This window comes from Herpailurus yagouaroundi, unplaced genomic scaffold, assembly GCF_014898765.1.
Source record: "Herpailurus yagouaroundi ecotype Mexico unplaced genomic scaffold, PumYag 195, whole genome shotgun sequence".
Taxonomy (NCBI): domain Eukaryota; kingdom Metazoa; phylum Chordata; class Mammalia; order Carnivora; family Felidae; genus Herpailurus; species Herpailurus yagouaroundi.
This window is the reverse complement of record NW_024412426.1, coordinates 18,928,680-18,947,203: the sequence shown is the minus strand read 5'-3', so window position 1 is coordinate 18,947,203 and position 18,524 is coordinate 18,928,680. Positions and strand designations below refer to the sequence as shown.

The 18,524-nt window shown below is 37.8% G+C and overlaps 1 protein-coding gene and 1 pseudogene across 5 annotated transcripts in view; one reads left to right on the top strand and one right to left on the bottom strand.

Moving 5' to 3' along the window:
- Positions 1-18,524, top strand: part of RABGAP1L (RAB GTPase activating protein 1 like) — an 802,606-nt gene that overhangs the window by 37,560 nt on the left and 746,522 nt on the right. The window lies entirely within an intron of this gene.
- On the bottom strand, positions 7,950-9,811 carry LOC121011675 (claudin-6-like; annotated as a pseudogene).

Sequence of the window (18,524 nt, the reverse complement as noted above, 5' to 3'; positions counted from 1 at the left end):
GCTGAAATCAAGAGTTGGACATTCAACTGACTGAGCCACCTAGGTGCCCCAAGAATCGTATTTTATTTATTTATCAACGTTTATTCATATTTAAAGAAAATTTTTTTAACGTTTATTCACTTTTGAGAGACAGAGCATGAGCGGGGAAGGGGGAGAGAGAAGGAGACACTGAATCTGAAACAGGCTCCAGGCTCTGAGCTGTCAGCACAGAGCCCGACGCGGGGCTTGAACTCACGACTGTGAGATCATGACCTGAGCTGAAGTCAGACGCTCAACCGACTGAGCCACCCAGGTGCCCCCGTTTATTCATCTTTTGAGAGACAGAGGCAGAGCATGAGTGGGGCGGGGGGAGGGCAGAGAGAGAGAGGGAGACACAGAATCCAAAGCAGGCTCCAGGCTCTGAGCTGTCAGCGCAGAGCCCAATGCGGGGCTAGAACCGTGAGATCATGAACCGTGAGATCATGACCTGAGCTGAAGTCAGCCTCTCAACCAGCTGAGCCACCCAGTTGCCCCAAATCTCTTACTTTTTTAAATTCTTTAAATTTTTAAAAATGTTTTTATTTATTTTTGAGAGAGAGAGTGTGTGTGAGTTAGTGAGTGGGTTAGAGGCAGAGAGAGAAGGGGACAGAGGAACTGAAGTGGGCCTGATGCGGGGCTCAAACTCATAAACTGTGAGATCGTGACCTGAGCCATAGTTGGCCACTTAACCAACTGAGCCACCCAGGCACCTCTCAGGAATCTTTTAATAGATAATATAGATACCAACAATAAGTAGCATTCATTAAGTTCTTAAATGTATTGTTTGTTCTAAGCACATTACTTATGCTAGCTCGTTTTATATTTGCAACAGTTCTGGGGGGGGTAACATGATCCTCCCTATTTTATAGCTTAAAAAAAATTAAGACATGGGGGAGATTAAGTAATTTGCTCAAAGTCATAAAACTTGTCAGGGTAGAGGTTGTGATTCAAAACCAGTTATTCTCAGCTGTCAACACTGATCACCTTGGCTTTGGCACCTATTAAGTTGAACTCTGAATGAGCATTCAATTGGTAGTAACCATTTTGTTCTCCCAGGTGTGATGGTGATGGTGGTGAATAAATCTGCATGAATAGGCTTCAGTTAATTATAAATGCCTGGTTCTTTCAGTAGGATTATACACCTCAGGGACTGATTCTAGGAAATTGACCGGTGGTTCTGTGCTGTTCTGGGGGAAAAGTGCTGAGATTGTTATCACTTACCTAGCAGCTGGAGGGAGGCATGCACTAGATAGTCTTTTGAATAGTCAGGAAAGGCTAGAAAGTTATAAAAACAATAAGCAATGTGAAGAGATAGCAGATTAGAGGTTGCTGGGGATAAGGAGGAATGGGGAGCGACTGCAAGTGGGTAAAGAGTTTCTTTTTGGAGTGATAAAAATGTTTTGAAATTAGACTGTGGTGATAGTTGTACAACCTTGTGAATGTACTAAAACCCACTGAATTGTTTTTATTAAAATTTTTTTTAATGTTTATTTTTGAGAGAGAGTGCACGTGTGCGCACACACATGCACACGAGTTGGCGGGGGGTGGAGAGAGAGGGGGACAGAGGATCCAAGCAGGCTCTGCACTGACAGCAGTGAGCCCGATGTGGGATTCAAACTCAGGAACCATGAGATCGTGAACGGAACCAAAGTCTGATACTTAATTGACTGAACCACCCAGGTGCCCCTCACTGAATTGTTTTTAGAAAGAAGAAAAAGAAAAGAGCAATGTGAGCTTTTTGGCAAATGCTGCAACACTTTGGGTGGGGACTGAAGGCCAGACGAGCTTGCCCCTCTTATGGGGAGGATGTATCTGACTTACTACTTTATTTTTAAAAATAAGTTTTATGTTTTAGAGCAGTTTTAGGCTCACAGCAAAAGTGAGCGGAAGACACAGATTTTTGTATATACCCTCTGCCTTCACACATGCGTAACCTCCATTATCAACATTTCTCATAGGATGGTACATTTGTTAGAATGGATGAATCTGCGTTGTTACCGCTCAAATCCATAGTTTACATTAGGGTTCACTTTTCCTATGAATTTGGACAAATATATAATGACATATATCAACTATTTTAGTGTCATACAGAGTGTTTTCATTGCCCTAAAAGTCCTCTTTTTTGTTCTTTGCTTCCTCAGCTTTTGTCAACCATTGATCTTTTTACTGTCTACATAATTTTGTCTTTTCTAGAATGTTATATAGTTGGACTCCTACAGTGTGCAGCTTTTTCACACTGGCTTATTTCACTTAGTAATGTACATTTAAGTTTCCTACATGTCTTTTCATGACTTGATAGTTTATTTCTTTTTAGCTCTGAATAATGTTTCATTGTCTGGATGTACTACAGTTTATCCATTTGCCTAATGAAGGGCTGTAGGACAGAAGGACTTTGTTGCTTCCAGGGTTTGGTAATTATCGGTAAGGCTGCTCTGAATATCCATGTGTGGGTTTTTGTGTGGACATTATCATATTTTCAACTCCTTTTGGTAAATACCAAGGAGTGCTGGATTGTATGGTCAGAATATGTTTCATTTTGTAAGAAACTGCCAAACTGTTCTCCATAGCGGATGTCCACTTTTCATTCCCTCCAGTTATGAATGGGAATTCCTGTTACTCCGTATTCTTACCAGCATCTGGTCTTGTTACTGTTCAGGATTTCAGCCCTTGTAATAGGTATGTAGTGGGATTTCATTGTTTTAAGTTGCATTTTCCTGATGACATATGGAGCTTCATCTTATTTCATAGGCTTCGTTTTCATACGATTATTTGCCATGTTTGTATCTTTGATGAGGTAGGTGTCTGTTAAGATCTTTGTCCATTTTAAAAATCAGGTTATTTTCTTACTGAGTTTTGAGAATTGTTTATTTTGGATAAGTTTCCTTTGTCAGATACCACTATTGCAAATATTTTCTCTTAGTTTGTGGCTTGTCTTTTCACTCTCTTGACAGTATCTTTGCAGAGTGGAAAATTTTAATTTTAATGAAGTCCACCTTATCAGTTTCTTTAATGGCTCATGCCTTTAGTGTTGTATCTTAAAGTCATCACCAGTCCAAAAGTCATCTAGATTTGCTTCTGCATTATCTTTTATAAGTTTTATAGTTTTGATTTTACATTTAGGTCTGTGATCTGTTTTGAGTAATTTTTAAAAAAATGTTTGTTTATTTTTGAGAGAGAGAGAGAGAGAGAATGAGAGAGAGAATGAGAGGGGGAGGGGCAGGGGCAAACAGAGAGGGAGACACAGAACCTGAAGCAGGCTCCAGGCTCTGAGCTGTCAGCACAGAGCCCCACTCGGGGCTCAAACTCAGGAGCTGTGAGATCATGACCTGAGCTGAAGTTGGATGCTCAACTGACTAAGCCACCCAGGTGCTCTAATTTTGAGTCAATTTTTGGGAAAGGAGTAAGGTCTGTGTCTGTATTCCTTATATTCTGGCATGGATGTCCAGTGTTTCTGTACCAATTGTTAAAAAGGCTGTCTTTTCTCCATTGTATTGCTTTTGCTCCTTTGTCAAAGATTGTCCGACTATATATGTATGAGTCTATTTCTGTGCTCTCTATTTTGTTCTGTTCATCTATTTATCTGTTCTTTTGCCAATAACACACTATCTTGATTACTTTCTCTTTATAGTAAGTCAGGTAGTGTCAGTCCCCAGATTTTGTTCTTCAGTATTGTATCAATTATTCTGGGTCTTTTGCGTCTTTCTGTAAACTTTATAATTAGTTTTCGACGTCCATAGGGTATCTTTCCGGGATTTGGATTGGGATTGCATTGAATCTATAGATCAAGTTGGGAGGAACTGACAGCAATATTGAGTCTTCCTATACACAAAAATGGAATATCTTTCCGTTTCTTTAGTTCTTCTTTGATATCTTACATCACAGTTTCCTAGCTTTTCCTCATATACGTCTTGTATATAATTTTTTAGATTTATACCCAAATATATAATTTTTGGGTGCTATTGTAAATGGTATTGTGTTTTTAATTTCACTTGTTCATTGCTGGCATATAGGAAAGTGATTTTTATGTTAACCCTGTAGCCTGCCACTTTGCTGTAATTGCTTGTTCTAGTAATTTTTTGGTCAGTTCTTTCAGATTTTCTACATAAACAATTATGTCATCTATGAACATATTCTTTATCAATTGAGGAAGTTCCCTTAATTCCTAGTGTACTAAGAGTTTTTATTATGAGAGTGTTAGATTTTGTGAAATGCTTTTCTCCATCTACTGATATAATCATGTGATTTGTCTTTTGTAGCCAGTTGATGTGATTTTTGATTGTTGGATCAGTTTTGCATACCAGTTTTTGCAACTGTCACCCAGAAAACATCTCCAGATTGCTTGGTCTGGTGGCCAGCAGGGCTTATCCTTGTGGTCCCACAAGACTGTCTATATTTATGTACTTAAAAACCTGCTGCCTGAGGGTCTGGCTTCTAATCAACCTGATTCTAGGTGCTGACTAATATTCCCTTCTGCTTCCCATTTTGGGACACAGACAGGTCTCAGCATATCTTCAACAACTGGGAGCTATTAAAAATAAAATAGGCTGAGGTACCTGGGTGGCTCAGTTGGTTAAGTGTCTGACTCTTGGTTTCAGCGTAGGTCATGATCTCAGGGTTTGTGAGTCCAGCCCCCCATTGGGCTTGGTGCTGACAGCATGGGGTCTGGGATTCTTTTTCTCCCACTCTCTGCCCCTCCCCTGCTTGTGTGTGCCCTCTCTTTCCCTAAATAAATAAATAAATAAATAAATAAATAAAGTGCATGCCCTCTCTCACCCCAAACAAACAAACTAAAAGAAAAATAGGCTGCTTGGACAATCACAAAGGTTCAAGAGACAACCAGTATGATTGAATGATAAGGTTCATCTCTTACATGAGACCAGTCTTTCAAGAGTGGGAGAGGTGGCAGTTTTATCTAAAACAGGAATAAACATAGAAAGTCAAACAAAATGAGGAAAAAGAGGAGTAGGTTCCAAATGAATAAGATAAAACCTCAGAAAAATGGCTTAATGAAACGGAGATAAATAATTTACATGATAAAGAGTTCAAAGTAATGATCATAAAGATGCTTACTGAACCTGGGAGAAGAATGGTGAACACAGTAAGAACTTAAAGAGTTAGAAAATATAAAGAAGTACCAAATAGAAGTCACAGAACTGAAGAATACAATAACTGGTCTGCAAAATATAATGGAGGAGTTCAACAGCAGGCTAGATGAAGCAGGAGAAAGGATCAGTGAACTCAAAGGTAGGGTAGTGGAACTCATTCAATCAGAGCAGGAAAATGAAAAGAGAATGAAAAAAAGTGAAGCTAGCTTAAGGGACCTATGGGACAACATCAGGTGGTCTAACATTCATATTATAGGGGTCCCAGAAGGAGAAGAGAGAGAAATGGGCAGACTTATTTGAAGAAATGGTGGCTGAAAACTTTCCTAACCTAGAGAAGGCAATGGACAATTAGATCCAGGAAGTCTAGAAAGTTCCAAAAAAGATGAACCTAGAGAGACCCACACCAAGACACATTATATAATAAAATGTCAAAAGTTAAAGAGAGAATCTTAAAAGCAGCAACAGGAAAACAACTTGTTACATACAAAGGAACTCCTATAAGATTATCATATTTTTTTAGCAAAAACTTGGCAGGCTTGAAGGGAGAGGCATGATATATTCAAAGTGCTGAAGGAAAGAAACTTCCACCTGGCAAAGTTATTCAGAATTGAAGGATATGAGATAGAGTTTTCCAGACAAAAGTAAAGGAGTTCATCATCACTAAATCAGCCTTACAAGAAATGTTAAAGGAACTTCTTTAAGCTGAATACGAAGTTCCCAAGGTTGTAACAAGAAAACATGTAAAAGTTTAAATCTCACTGGTAAACATAAATATATAGTAAGGTAGTTGACTAATCACTGATAAAGTTAGTTTGAAAGTTAAAAGACAAAAGTAGTAAAAATAACTATAACTACAATAATTAGTTAAGGGCTATACAAGATAAGATGTAAAAGGTGCCACCCAAAACATAAAAGGCAGAGTACAGGAGGATAAAATATAGAGCTTTAGAATGCATTCAAACTTAAATTGTTATCAACTTAAAATAGATTGTTACAGGTTGTTATACATAAGCCTCATGGTAACCACAAAGCAAAAATATATAGTGGATACACAGAAGATAATGAGAAGGGAATCTAAGCATACCACTAAAAAAACCCTCATCAAATCACAAAGGGAAAGAGCAAGAGAAGAGAGGAATTACAAAGCCTTCAGAAAACAATAAAATGACAGTAAGTACAGATCTATCAGTAATTACTTTAAATGTAAATGGACTAATTTTCCAATCAAAAAGCATAGGGTGCTGAATGGATTAAAAAAAAAAAGATCCATTTATATGCTGCCTACAAGAGACTCACTTCAGATGTGAGGACACAAACACACTGAAAGTGAGGGATTGAAAAAGATGTTCCATGCAAATGGAAACCTCTCAGACTTGCCCACACTGAGCCTCAATTACAGTTTAAGTTTTCCTACCTCAGCACTGATTCCCATGGAAGTTTCTGCTCCTGTGGGTTATGATTCTCTATATTTACCTGACAGTCTGTTCAGTTTTGGGGGCAGCAGTTTGTCTTGTCACTTCACCTATCTTTTGGAGCTAAGAACGGTTGTTGATTTTTTAATTTGTATAGCTTTTTACTGGTTATTAGCATGAAGTGGCTATTTCTGAGCTTCTTAATATGTGGAACTGGAAACCAGAAATCCAGCTTTATTTTTGTGTTCTTACATTTAAGGAAATTTGTGGTTTTTTGCCTCTGTTTGTTGATTGTTTTTGGTCACGATTAGTATAGTGCAGAATCCTTTCACTTTCATGTGATAGGCTTTTGGTTTTCCTTTCACATCCATCTGGCTTTATGTTCTTAAAATTTTATGTGTTTTTGCTGTTGCCTTATTTCTGCTATCTCTTTTTGTGTGTGTAGATTATGGTTCTTAATTCTTTATCCAAGTAATAGAGAAGATGATACATGGTTTCTTTTTATTCTACTACTGGTTACATATGTGTTCTGTGAAAACATTTGCAACAAACTGTTTCTTTAATTTTCAATATGGAGATTCAAGGTATAGTTGATTTTCTTTATTTGTGGTAGTTATGTTCTTACGCAGCTACTACAAACACTGAATTAGCAAATACTAAAGTAGTTCCTAGGGGACATGTACAATTAGGTTCCTGTGAGCTTCTAGTCACAACGTTTTTATCAACTGATGAACACATTACCTTGTTTTATGTATACTTCTGTTTAAAGCGATCTTCTTTAATATATGTTTAATATGTAGATTTAGCTCATGGCTGAAGGAAGCTTATCTAATGCAGTTTTTTCATATGTCACATCATCATGTTCTTGTGCTTAGGAACACCAGACAGCCCTTCAGCACTATAGTTGGGGACATTTGAAATAGTAAAATGTAAAAACATGACAATAAATAGACTGTGAAAAGGACACTTGTTTAGAGTTTGAGAGCTGAAACAAGAAGGCAGAGCATTGCCTTGTTCACCTTCAGCTGGAAGCATGTGTATTGGGCGACTCAAATTTTTTGCCACATTGTGCATGTCTGCAAATAACTTCTAAAATGCTGTAAATATTGATTTTGGGATTACAGGTAAGTTTTAGTAAGTGAATTTACAAATACAAAATCTGTGAATAGTAAGGATCAACCATATCTGTTAACTCTGAAGGTAAAAAATCTTATGTATGTAAATGTATATCTATTTTTGTCTTGTTAGGGTTTTGTTGATAACTCTGTTATTTTGACCCAAAGTGTTATTTTTCAGTGTGTAAAATCAGTTTTTTCAGGAATTTTTTACATTTAATGTTTTATGACTCATCAACAGTAGTTGTTTAGTCTTAGTACTGTGTAATCGATTTTATTCACTCTTTGTTCTTTGTAGACTAGCTTCCATGTCTTTTTAAATTTTGTTTCTTGTTAGCCTGAAATATATAGTTGGGTAATTATCTTCATGAAGAGTTTATCATATGAGTGTTCTCTTTTCTGAATTTTTGTCCAGTTGAGAAGCAGTTGGTCTTGTATGTGTATAGGTATGGGGTTCTTGGGTTTTGATCTTTCTGTTTCACTCTGAAAATTTAAGGATTTCTTCATTATAATTTGTGTTGTACTTTCCCAGAGGAAAGGGTTATGTCTGAGATTAATAGAAGTCTGTTCTCCCTGGTCCTCCTCATTCTCCTCCCCTCTTCTCCTTTTCGTAGATAATTCTTTATCACTCCTTGTTTTTCTGTAGGATTTCTAAAAAACATTTTTACTAGGCTGTATCTAGGTTTTAGCATGTTTTAATTATTTTTTCCTTGTGTACTCAAAATCTTTAGATGTCCCATTTCAGGTTTTCCTTCAATTAGGAACATTAGAAACATTTCATGTATATACATATATATACGTACATACACACACACATATGAAACAGAACATGCTTTATTTAGCAAAAACTGGTGAGTGTGTATGTGGGAAGGCATGGCAGTAGTGTGCAGGGGCTGAAGGTGAGAGGGTCAGGGTGCATAGCATGGCTGAGATGTGACTCAGGATAGAGGAACTAGAGATCAGAAGACTGAGTTGGGCATTCTCTGGTAACTTATCACCTGGTCTTCTAAAGGCTATCTGAGGTTCAAGAGCCCCTGGGGTTTCTAGAGGCCTGACCAGTAAGGAGGGACTTCAGGGACAGTCTGAACAGCAGGCAGCTTTCACAGTGGTCCACAGCTCCAAGTTGGCCTCCAAGGTGGGGACGTCCAGGGTGGAGAAAGATCCAGAACCTGAAGCATCACATCCTTGGCTCCATCATTCAAAGGTGAGAAATACCAGCAGCAGAGCCCAGGAGAGTGTCTGAATTTCTTGGTTAGGTTATCAGATTAGAAATACACTCCCTCCCGTCCAAAAGTGTGCGCGCACGCGTGCGCACACACGCACAGATAAAAACAACCACAAGCTGTCTGGATCACTATCTTGATGGCTCCAGCTCAGGGGATTAGGCTCTATTGTCAAGGGAGTCCCCACTATCCTACTGGAATTAGACATAATTCTTAATGGGGTATTTGGAGGGACCCCAAGAGGTGACAAGTGTGGCAGACACCAAGTATCGGGCTATATAATGGTATCCACTGTCCCCCTCCCCCCCGCCCCCAGAGGGGCAGGTGTGGCACAGTAGCCCCTCGCTCAGCAACAAGAGGCAAAGAGTTGCTCTACCTAGAAGGAGGAGGCCCCCAGCTCCGGCTTTTGGGCCTTGAGCACCCATGGGTTGTTGAAATCCCGGATGATGGTGTGGGCTGTCCAGCAGATGGGGATCAGGGTCAGGACTTCTGAGATGACAAAGATGATCCCAGAGAAAAGCATCAGACAGGCCTTGGACTCCTTGTCTTCCATGCAGGTGGTACCCTTGGCTCTAGTGAGGTGGACCAATGGACCAAGGAGAGCCAACAGGAGGGTGATGACGTAAAGGGCGCAGACAGTCTGCAGGTCCTGGGGCAGCATTAGCAGTGGGTTGTACACTTTGTACTGCATCTGGCCTGTGCTCTGCACCATGCAGGACATCCACGGCCCCTCCCATGCCACCTGGGCCACCATGGTGATGTTACTGATGAAGGCAGTCACCATCCACAAGGGACAGGGCACAGAATGCAGGAGCATTCATCCAGCCAAGCAGGGTTAGGATGATCTGCAGGGTCTGCAGACCACCGGAAGCCACAGCAAGTTTAAAGTTGAGAGGAGATGCAAAGGAGCCCACAGGGATTTGTAGGAGCCGCCGATATTATATATTTTAGAGAGACATTGTATAGTGGTTAAGACTATAAACTGAGGAGCCAGATTGCTTGGTTTCCAATTCCTGCCATGATACTAGTGTCTTTGGGCAAGGCTCTTGACATTTTGTGCCCTAGTTTACACATCTGTAAAATGGAGATAATAACAGACTTACTTTAAGATAGAATTAAAAGTTTATGTAAAGTGCTAAGAATAGTAACTGGTATAGTTAGGAATTGTTTTTATTATAGGCTGTATTACTATTCTCTCTTCAGCTTCCTCCCTCCGCCCTGGAATTGTTATTTTTTTAAATTTATGATTGCCTCTTTGGGATCTGATTTCATATTTCTCTTACCTCAGTGTTTGTATTTCTTAATTTTTTTGTCGAATCTAGGATAAACATTTGATTTTTTTGTCTTGTTTCTTTACTAATTTGTTCTGGTGGAATATCTAATCCAGACCTGGTGTGGTTTTGCCTTTGTTAATCATTTTATTTTGTCTCTGTGCAATTTCTCCTAATCTTCCTTCTTCATAACTTCCTGCTCTAGTTTCACGTATATAATTTTGTTTTGAGCGTCAGTTAGAAATTTTATAAACATGTTTTCCTGTATCTTATTAGTAAATCTATTTCTGAAGAAATTTGGTTTATTTAGTCAAGTGTCCATAATTTGAATTGTAGTATCTTTTTGGATGTGAAGTTTTTTTCTTCTTCATTTTTATAGTGGAAAATCTCTGTTAGCCCAATATGGGTCATAACATAAGATAGAATTTGAGATGTATTATAAGAGATGGATCAAACTAAATCTTTAAATAAGTTGAAGGTAAGTGATACTGCTAAGACTCCTGTAATAACTGAGCCAGGGTTCATAGTATCATAAAAACAATAAATGATAGTCACTAATATGTATTCAACTTTTTTTTTAAAATGTGAGGAAGTATGCTCAGTGCTTTTACATGCATAATATCATTTAATTTTACCCCAACAACTCTTAGGTGGATTATTGTTTTTGCTCTTTTAAACTTGATGAAGTTGAAGGTTAGAGAGATTTACTTAAGGTCATACAATTTGTAAATGGTGGAGGCAGGATTAAACTCAGTTGTGTGTATGCCGACTCTATTGGTTGAGGGCTTAACAGGTTTTAAGGCCTTAATTATCAATATTTATTAGGGCTTGAACTCTTATAAGTAGGTTTAGTCCCAAACTCAGACACTGCCCCATCTCACCCATGGTGGATGGTGGGAGCTGTGTTTAGATTCCTCTTGGTGAAAGAATTCCTCAATGCTCCATTTAATATACTTTGAAAAACCATGGAATTTGTTCACTTCTAAATTTGGGTTATTCATAAATAACTCCTCTGATGCACACAGGTAATCCTTCTCATTGCTGTACTACTTTATTACTTGTTTCTTAAGCAGAACACAGTACTGTTGATGTCTTGCTTTTAAAAAATCTGTTGTGGTCTATATAGATATTCTTGGAGTTCTGGGCATATGGTTGGCACCTTTTCCTGGAGAGCAGAGAACCAGTTTGTATGAATGTATTTTCTGTTTTTTTTTTTTTTAACAATTTTAAGATGGTTTTATTAATTTAAATTTTGAGAGAGACATGGTATGATTGGGAGAGGGGCAGAGAGAGAGGAAGACACAGAATCTGAAGCAGGCTCCAGGCTCTGAGCTGTCAGCACAGAGCCCGACGTGGGAATCCAACCCACAAGCTGTGAGATCATGATCTGAGCTAAAGTTGGACATTTAACTGACTGAGCCACCCCAGGATCCCCTATATGAATGTATTTTCATTGTTTGCCATATTCCCTGTCACTTAATAATTGTTAGTTGAATGAGTACTGTATAAATTAAATTAGATAAGGAGATTCCAATAGTGTAAGTCCTTCAGGATGGGCATATTTAATGCGGTTGAATATGCATATCACAATCAGCTAGGATCTTTTTTCACAATACATATTTTTTTTTTTAAGTTTATTTACTTAGAACAAGCTCGGGAGGGGCAGAGAGAGAGAGAGAAAGAGAAAGAGAGAATCCCAAGCAGGGTCTACCCTGCCAGCACGGAGCCCAATGCGGGGTTCAAACTCACAATCTGTGAGGTCATGACCTGAGCTGAAATCTAGAATTGGATGTTTGAAGCAGGCACTGCTTCACAATGCAGATTCTTATTATGACTAGTCCTTTTTCCTTTTCCTATCCATGATATTTGGGATTCAGGAAAAGAATGGTTCTAAGAGTTCGAGTATATTTGGAGACTGTAAAATGATTGAATGTTTGTTGTTTTTTTTTAACGTAGGCTCCATGTCCAGCACAGAGCCCAACGTAGGGTTTGAACTCACGACTCTGATAACAGACCTGAACTGATGCTTAACTGAGCACCCAGGCGCTCCATTTGAATATTTATTTTCTTCTTCTTGTTTTAAAGTTCATTTGGGATGGAGAAAACATGAGTGGGGTCGGGGAGGGAGAGAGGGAGAGAGAATTCCAAGCAGGATCTGTGCTGACACAGCTCAGAGCCTGACATGGGGCTCGAACTCATGAACATGATCTGAGCTAAAATTAAGAGTCAAATGCTTAACCAACTGAGCCATCCAGGTGCCTCTGAATAGTTCATGATGAATAATTGCTGCTTTTTTTTTTTTTTTTTTGATATTTAGGTGTTTGTGCTGTAATGATTAAAATGTGTATACGGTTTAGATCTTGTTTATAATAACTTTTAAGGGTTTCATGAAGTAATAACACATTATTGTCTAGTTCATTATGGAGTTATTTACTGTATTAAACCAGTCCTATAATGACTTTGCAGATTGTGATATTACTTTTGTCTTTTAGAACAGGAGAGACATAAATAATCCCTAGGTTGAAGGACTTGACTTAACAAGAACAAATTTACGATAGGTGAATTTTTAACTCTTTGAAATGTGGTATAGTATTTTGGTTAATTAAGGTGATTGTTTAGGTTACATGAAAACAAATCTTTATAAAATGAAAATATTTGTAGTAATTAAAAAGGAATGATATTATTTTGATCAGCAACAGGGTGCATTGTACTGTACTGGGAATTAATGGCATAAAAATATCTCTGGTACCTATTTCAGTTTGTTTTTATTAAGAATTTGAGATTTTCTGGCAAATAAGAGTAGAGGCAAGAGAAAAATCAAACTAAAATAGGTACTTGAGATGTTTTTATATAAGCTCTTATGTAGGTGGTAGCTAAAAATCTGGTATTCCTAGAATGTGAAACACATATATCACATCTTACTCTTTGGCACATTAGCAGGATAAGCTGGCATAAATAACAGCTTCTTTTCCTGATGGGAAAATTTTATGCCTTTTTGTACTTTTAGTCCATTAGATTTTTATCTCTACTTGAATGTGAATTTAAAGAAACCCAAACATTTATCTGTACACAAGCTAGATGGGTGGCTCTAAAAAAATTGTTTTGATTGTATAACCCCATAGGCTAATATCATTGGACTAGAGCAGACTTAATTAGCTGGGGAGATTGTTGAAACTGGTTCTAGAGGTGATAGAAATTATGTTTTGAAGGATTCAAGTTTTGTATATCTAGTTTATACTACCTTAGCATTTCTAAGATTTGAGTTTTCTATGCCTTAAAAATTTTTTTATTTACTTGACCTTTTCTGGGATTGAGATAGTGTTTGTTTCTTGCTGTATTTGTTTTCTAGTCAAATTGGTTCTTTTTTGTATTTTTATTACTATTCCTTCTAATTATGTTTCAGTGTTATTTGGTACATAAAATTTCAGCCACATTTTCTTGTCCCTTTTGATTATATTTTGCGTTTATATGAATGACCTTTGTAGAATAAAGTATGGTGCCTTTTATCTTGTTGAAAGATGAAAAGCCTTTTGAGGTGGTCCCCTTTCTGTTCCAGTCATTCAAATCTGAGATCACTGTGCTATCACATTGCAGGCCATTTTTCCTTGACACTGAAGGAGGGCCTCACTTTGGTCATTTTCTTTTGTTTTAATTTGCTGTTGTCATTATGGAAGTTTCTAGGAACTATTCTTTAATTTTGACATGTACTTTATTTTTTTCATCATATATTTGGGTGTCACGTGCTAGATGCTAAAGGAAATACAGGCTTTGTTTTTGTGGGTTTGTTTTTTTTTAAACTTTCCATACTATTATTTATTTTTTTCTTCTATTTTGGCACATTTTAAGCATATAAAATACAAATTTCAAGCATAAAAAATTAGGGTGAATGATATAATATATAATCCTGTAACCTCTTATCAACTTTAGCAGTTATCAAATGATGACCAATCTAGTTTCCTCTGTGCCCACCCAGATTTTATGAAGCAAATTTCAGACATCATGTTAATTTGTAAATATTCACTATGCGTTTCCAGAAGACAAGGATTCTCTCATAACAATACCACCATTTTCATACTCTCAGAAATATTAACAATCATTTCTTAATATCATTGATTTGTCACTGTTCTCATTTTCCTTGCATAGATGGGAAATTTGGTGTGGAGGTCTCTAACATTTTAGTTTACTGTCTTATTTATTTTTTATTTTTTAAATATATATTTTTAATGTTTATGTTTGAGAGAGAGAGAGAGAGAGAGAGAGAGAGAGACAGAGACAGACAGACAGACACACAGTGAGAGCGAGAGTGAGCCTCTGAAGCAGGCTCCAGGCTCTGAACTGTCAGCATAGAGCCTGTCCTGGGGCTTGAACTCAGGGACTGCAAGATGATGACCTGAGCTGAAGTTGGAGGCCTAACTGAACTTGGATGCCTACCTGACTGAGCCACCCAGGTGCCCCTACTGTTTTCTTTTAAAAGTTACCTCAGGGGCACTTGGGTGACTCACTTGGTTAAGCATCTGACTCTTGATTTTGGCTCAAGTCAAGCTCTCTTGGTTGGTGAGATGGAGCCCCATCCACATCTGGCTCTGAACTGACAGTGTGGAGCCTGCTTGGAAATCTCTCTCTCTGTTCTTCCCCAACTCGTGTGCACTTGTGTGCACTCTCTCTTCCAAAATAAATAATCTTTTTTTTTCTTTTTAAGGTTAATTTATTTTTGAGTGAGGGAGTGTGAGCGGGGGCGGGACAGAGAATACAAAAATGGACTCTGTGTTGACAGCAGTGAGCCTGATGGGAAGCTCGAACTCACGAACTCTGAGATTGTGACCTGAGCTGAAGTCAGGTGCTTAACCGACCGAGCCACCCACATACCCTTAAAATAAATAAATAAATAAACTTAAAAAACGTTACCTCATTATATCTTAAACCTGTGGAAATTCTATATAATGACAAGTGTATGCTGGTTATTTACCCAGTGAAAGAAACTGTCAATGCTGTTATCATCCTTTAGAGGTAAAGTTCTGATCAGGCTGTGGGGTATTAGATGGCTCTTTGGGTTTTAGGAACTTTGAATTTACTCACCTTGGGTAATCTAATTCATTTATTCTGCAAATATTTTTCTGTCTGCTATATGCCAGACATTCTTCTAGGTGAATAAAACAAATATCCTTGCCTTTGAAGATGCTACATCCTAGTGGGAGAAACAGACAGTAAACAGTGAATATAATACAAAAGTAAATCAGATATTATGTTAGAAAATAAGTGTTCTGGGAAAGAAAGAGTAAGCAGATCAGGATAAATGGGGGTTGGAAATTGGTGGTGGGGAAGCAGTATGAGATAAGACAATCAGGGCAGGTCTTTCAAGAGGATGAAATTTGAGTAAAGATGTGAACAGGGAAGTAAACATGTTAGATATCTGGTCGAAGAGTGTTCTGTTTTGCAACAGCCAGAGCAAGCATGTCAAGTGGTTTAAGAGAAAGCAAGGAGCTTGTTTTAGATGCTACAGGGGGGAGACTACAGGGGGGAGAATTGTAGGAGATAAGTCACAAAGGTAAGGTAAGATGGGGTGGGGGAAGTGGTGAGGAGGGGTGACTTTATAGTGCAGACATGTAATGGCCTTGAAGGTCACTTGGCTTTTATTATGAATAGGATGGGGGAGCCATTGGAGAGTTTTGATCAGGGGACTGGAAAGAACTAAATTAGAAGGATCATTCTGGTTGCTTTTGAAAATTGACCATAGGGGAGCAAGTAAAGAAGCAGAGAGAGTAGTTTTGAAGGCTTTTAGAATAATATAGGTAAGAGATGATGGTAGGTGGGGCTGGGGCTTGGCGGTGGCAGTAATAGTGGTGAGAAATGGATGATTTCTGGATGTAATTTGGAGGTAGAACCAAAGTAATTTGCAGATGTTGTAGATGTAAGGTGAGGGAGTGGAGAGAGAGAGAGAGAGTTAGTTTGAGGAAGGAGAAAAAGAGAAGAGGAGTAGCATGACTGATAATTTTGTCCAGAGTAACTAGAAGGGTGGAGTTGCCATCAACTGAGATGAGAAAATCTGCAGGAGGGTGGTGTGGAGTGAGGATAGGTGGGTTAGGGGAAAGGTTGGAAGTATGGTTTCTGAGTATGTTGAGTTTGAAATGTCTCTTAGGTATCCATTTGGAGGAGACTACTATGTAACTATGCTTGCCAAATAACGTGTTGAACATCAGCAGCAACAGTGAATGCTTGTTAAAAATTAACTGGAAGAATCTAGTTAATGGAGTGGCATTAGAACCTGGGGCTCTAATACTCCTATCTCTGCCCTCAGTGTGCAGCAAGTGTACTGTGGCTTGTGATCCAAGATTCAAAGGCGTGACAACTACCAAGATGGACATCAACATGCACATTCAACAACATGAGAAACTGTCAGATACTGGATTTCTGAGGACTTATTTTTTTATCACACCTTGCCTATTTAAAACCTCAGAACACATTTAAAAACATCTGCTAGTAGGTGGGATAGTCAATAGAAATGGTTATGGAGTCATTGAATAACTTGTTCTTCTAATTATATAAAGTATCTTCGGGTTTTGTTTGCCTCGTGAGAGTGCAAATTTGTAAAGTAGAAAAATCTAGTACTAGAACAGTTTTTACTTTGAATTATTTTTCCAATGAACAGGGACTTAGTTTATAGTTCATAGTTTCAATGTAGCAAGGACCCTCTTCCCTTTTGCTTTTGTAGATGCATGACGTTATATAATAGAAACTCTTACGAAATGTTAGGTACATGTCAAAATATTTCCTAAATATTAAACTTCTTCAGATTATTCTGTGCCTTTGTGTTTGTTTTATTTGTGCAACACAATTTGGAAGTCCTTTTTTTAGGATTTCAAAACTTTTTTTCATACTACTTAACTTTCCTCATAAGCACCCCATTGAATCATTTTACTGAAAAGATTAGAAAGTAGTCTGAAGTATAGTACTTCTTCTTTGTTATAAATTTACCAAATCAAGGAAAAAAATGCCTCTTCTTGAAACCTAGTTAACTTGAGGGATTTTCAAGAACTCTAATTCTTTTATGTGGCTCACTAATTCTTGCAGAACTAGACAGAGATAAATGCATAAAACATACAAACGTTCACACTGTATGCCAAGAAGCATTTGGATTTTATGTATTTAAATTTCTTCTGAGGGTTAAAAGGTGTTAAGTCAGGCATATCTCAGAAACATTCAGTGTTATACTAAACCCAGAGGGCTCTGTGCTTCAAAGACAGAGATCAGATCTTTGTAGACTTAATAGGAAAAGAAAAACAATTAAAAAATATCACTTGACTTCTTTTCTTTAGTTGTGTTGGTGCAATGACTGAGGTGTCCTTCACTGCTGATCTTGTGTGGATCAAATCTCTTAGTCTTTCTCTTAACTGTAGGAACCAGGTCTGGTTGCCAAGTTCACGAAGTTTTGGTTGCTACCTTGATTCTCTCTGCTATACCCAACAAATTGGTAATTAGCATTTCCTCTGTTAGTGCCAGTTATTGTGGCGAAACACAGTAAACATGAATTCACTTCTTTTTCCTCTTAATTCTGCTTGGTGTTATATTTTGGTATACTTTGATAGACTGTGTTATGTGAGAGCAGAAGAGACAATTGATTGGAATCAAATGTTTGTAATAGTGTAATAATTACCAGTCTTTGGAAAGGTAATATGCTAGTAAATAGATTTCTCAGTTGAGGATTTCTATGTTTTGTTTCAGGCTCTGTAACTTGTTAGATTATTTAATTTCTCTGTGCTGTAGCTTTTTAAAGAAATATTTGTTCTTCAAATATTCAGAAGATAAATGATGTGTAGAAGCTAGAGCTTAGAGATCTTGGAGATTAACTAGTCCAATACCTTATTTTCAGATAAAACAAGTGTGTTCATAGAAGTGAGATGCCTTTTCTCATGGATACATTGGGCCAGAAAGAAATGTGATATGTGCTTTATGCAGTATCATACAAGATACCAAGTGTTAGATGGTGACCCACATATCACAAAACTTCGGTTTTATTATATCAAGGGGGGATATAACTATACAGTGGATACTTTAGTGATGAACTCTTCTGTCTTGTGATGATTTTTTTCCCCCCTTGACCATATGCCTGTATCTGCTCGGCACAAAACTGATTATTAGTCTTAAGCCAAGTTTATGGGACTCTGAATTGTACAGACCTTGGTTTTCCAGGAAGTAAGTGACTATATAATTTTATCAACCTTACTCTTGAATAGATGGCATATATAATAATGGCAGAAAAACCAAGAGAAAAATATAAAGTCAAATGCCATTAAAATTTTTGAGTATATTTTCAAAATATTTTTTGCTGGAGAGGATGTGGAGAAACGGGAACCCTCTTGCACTGTTGGTGGGAATGCAAATT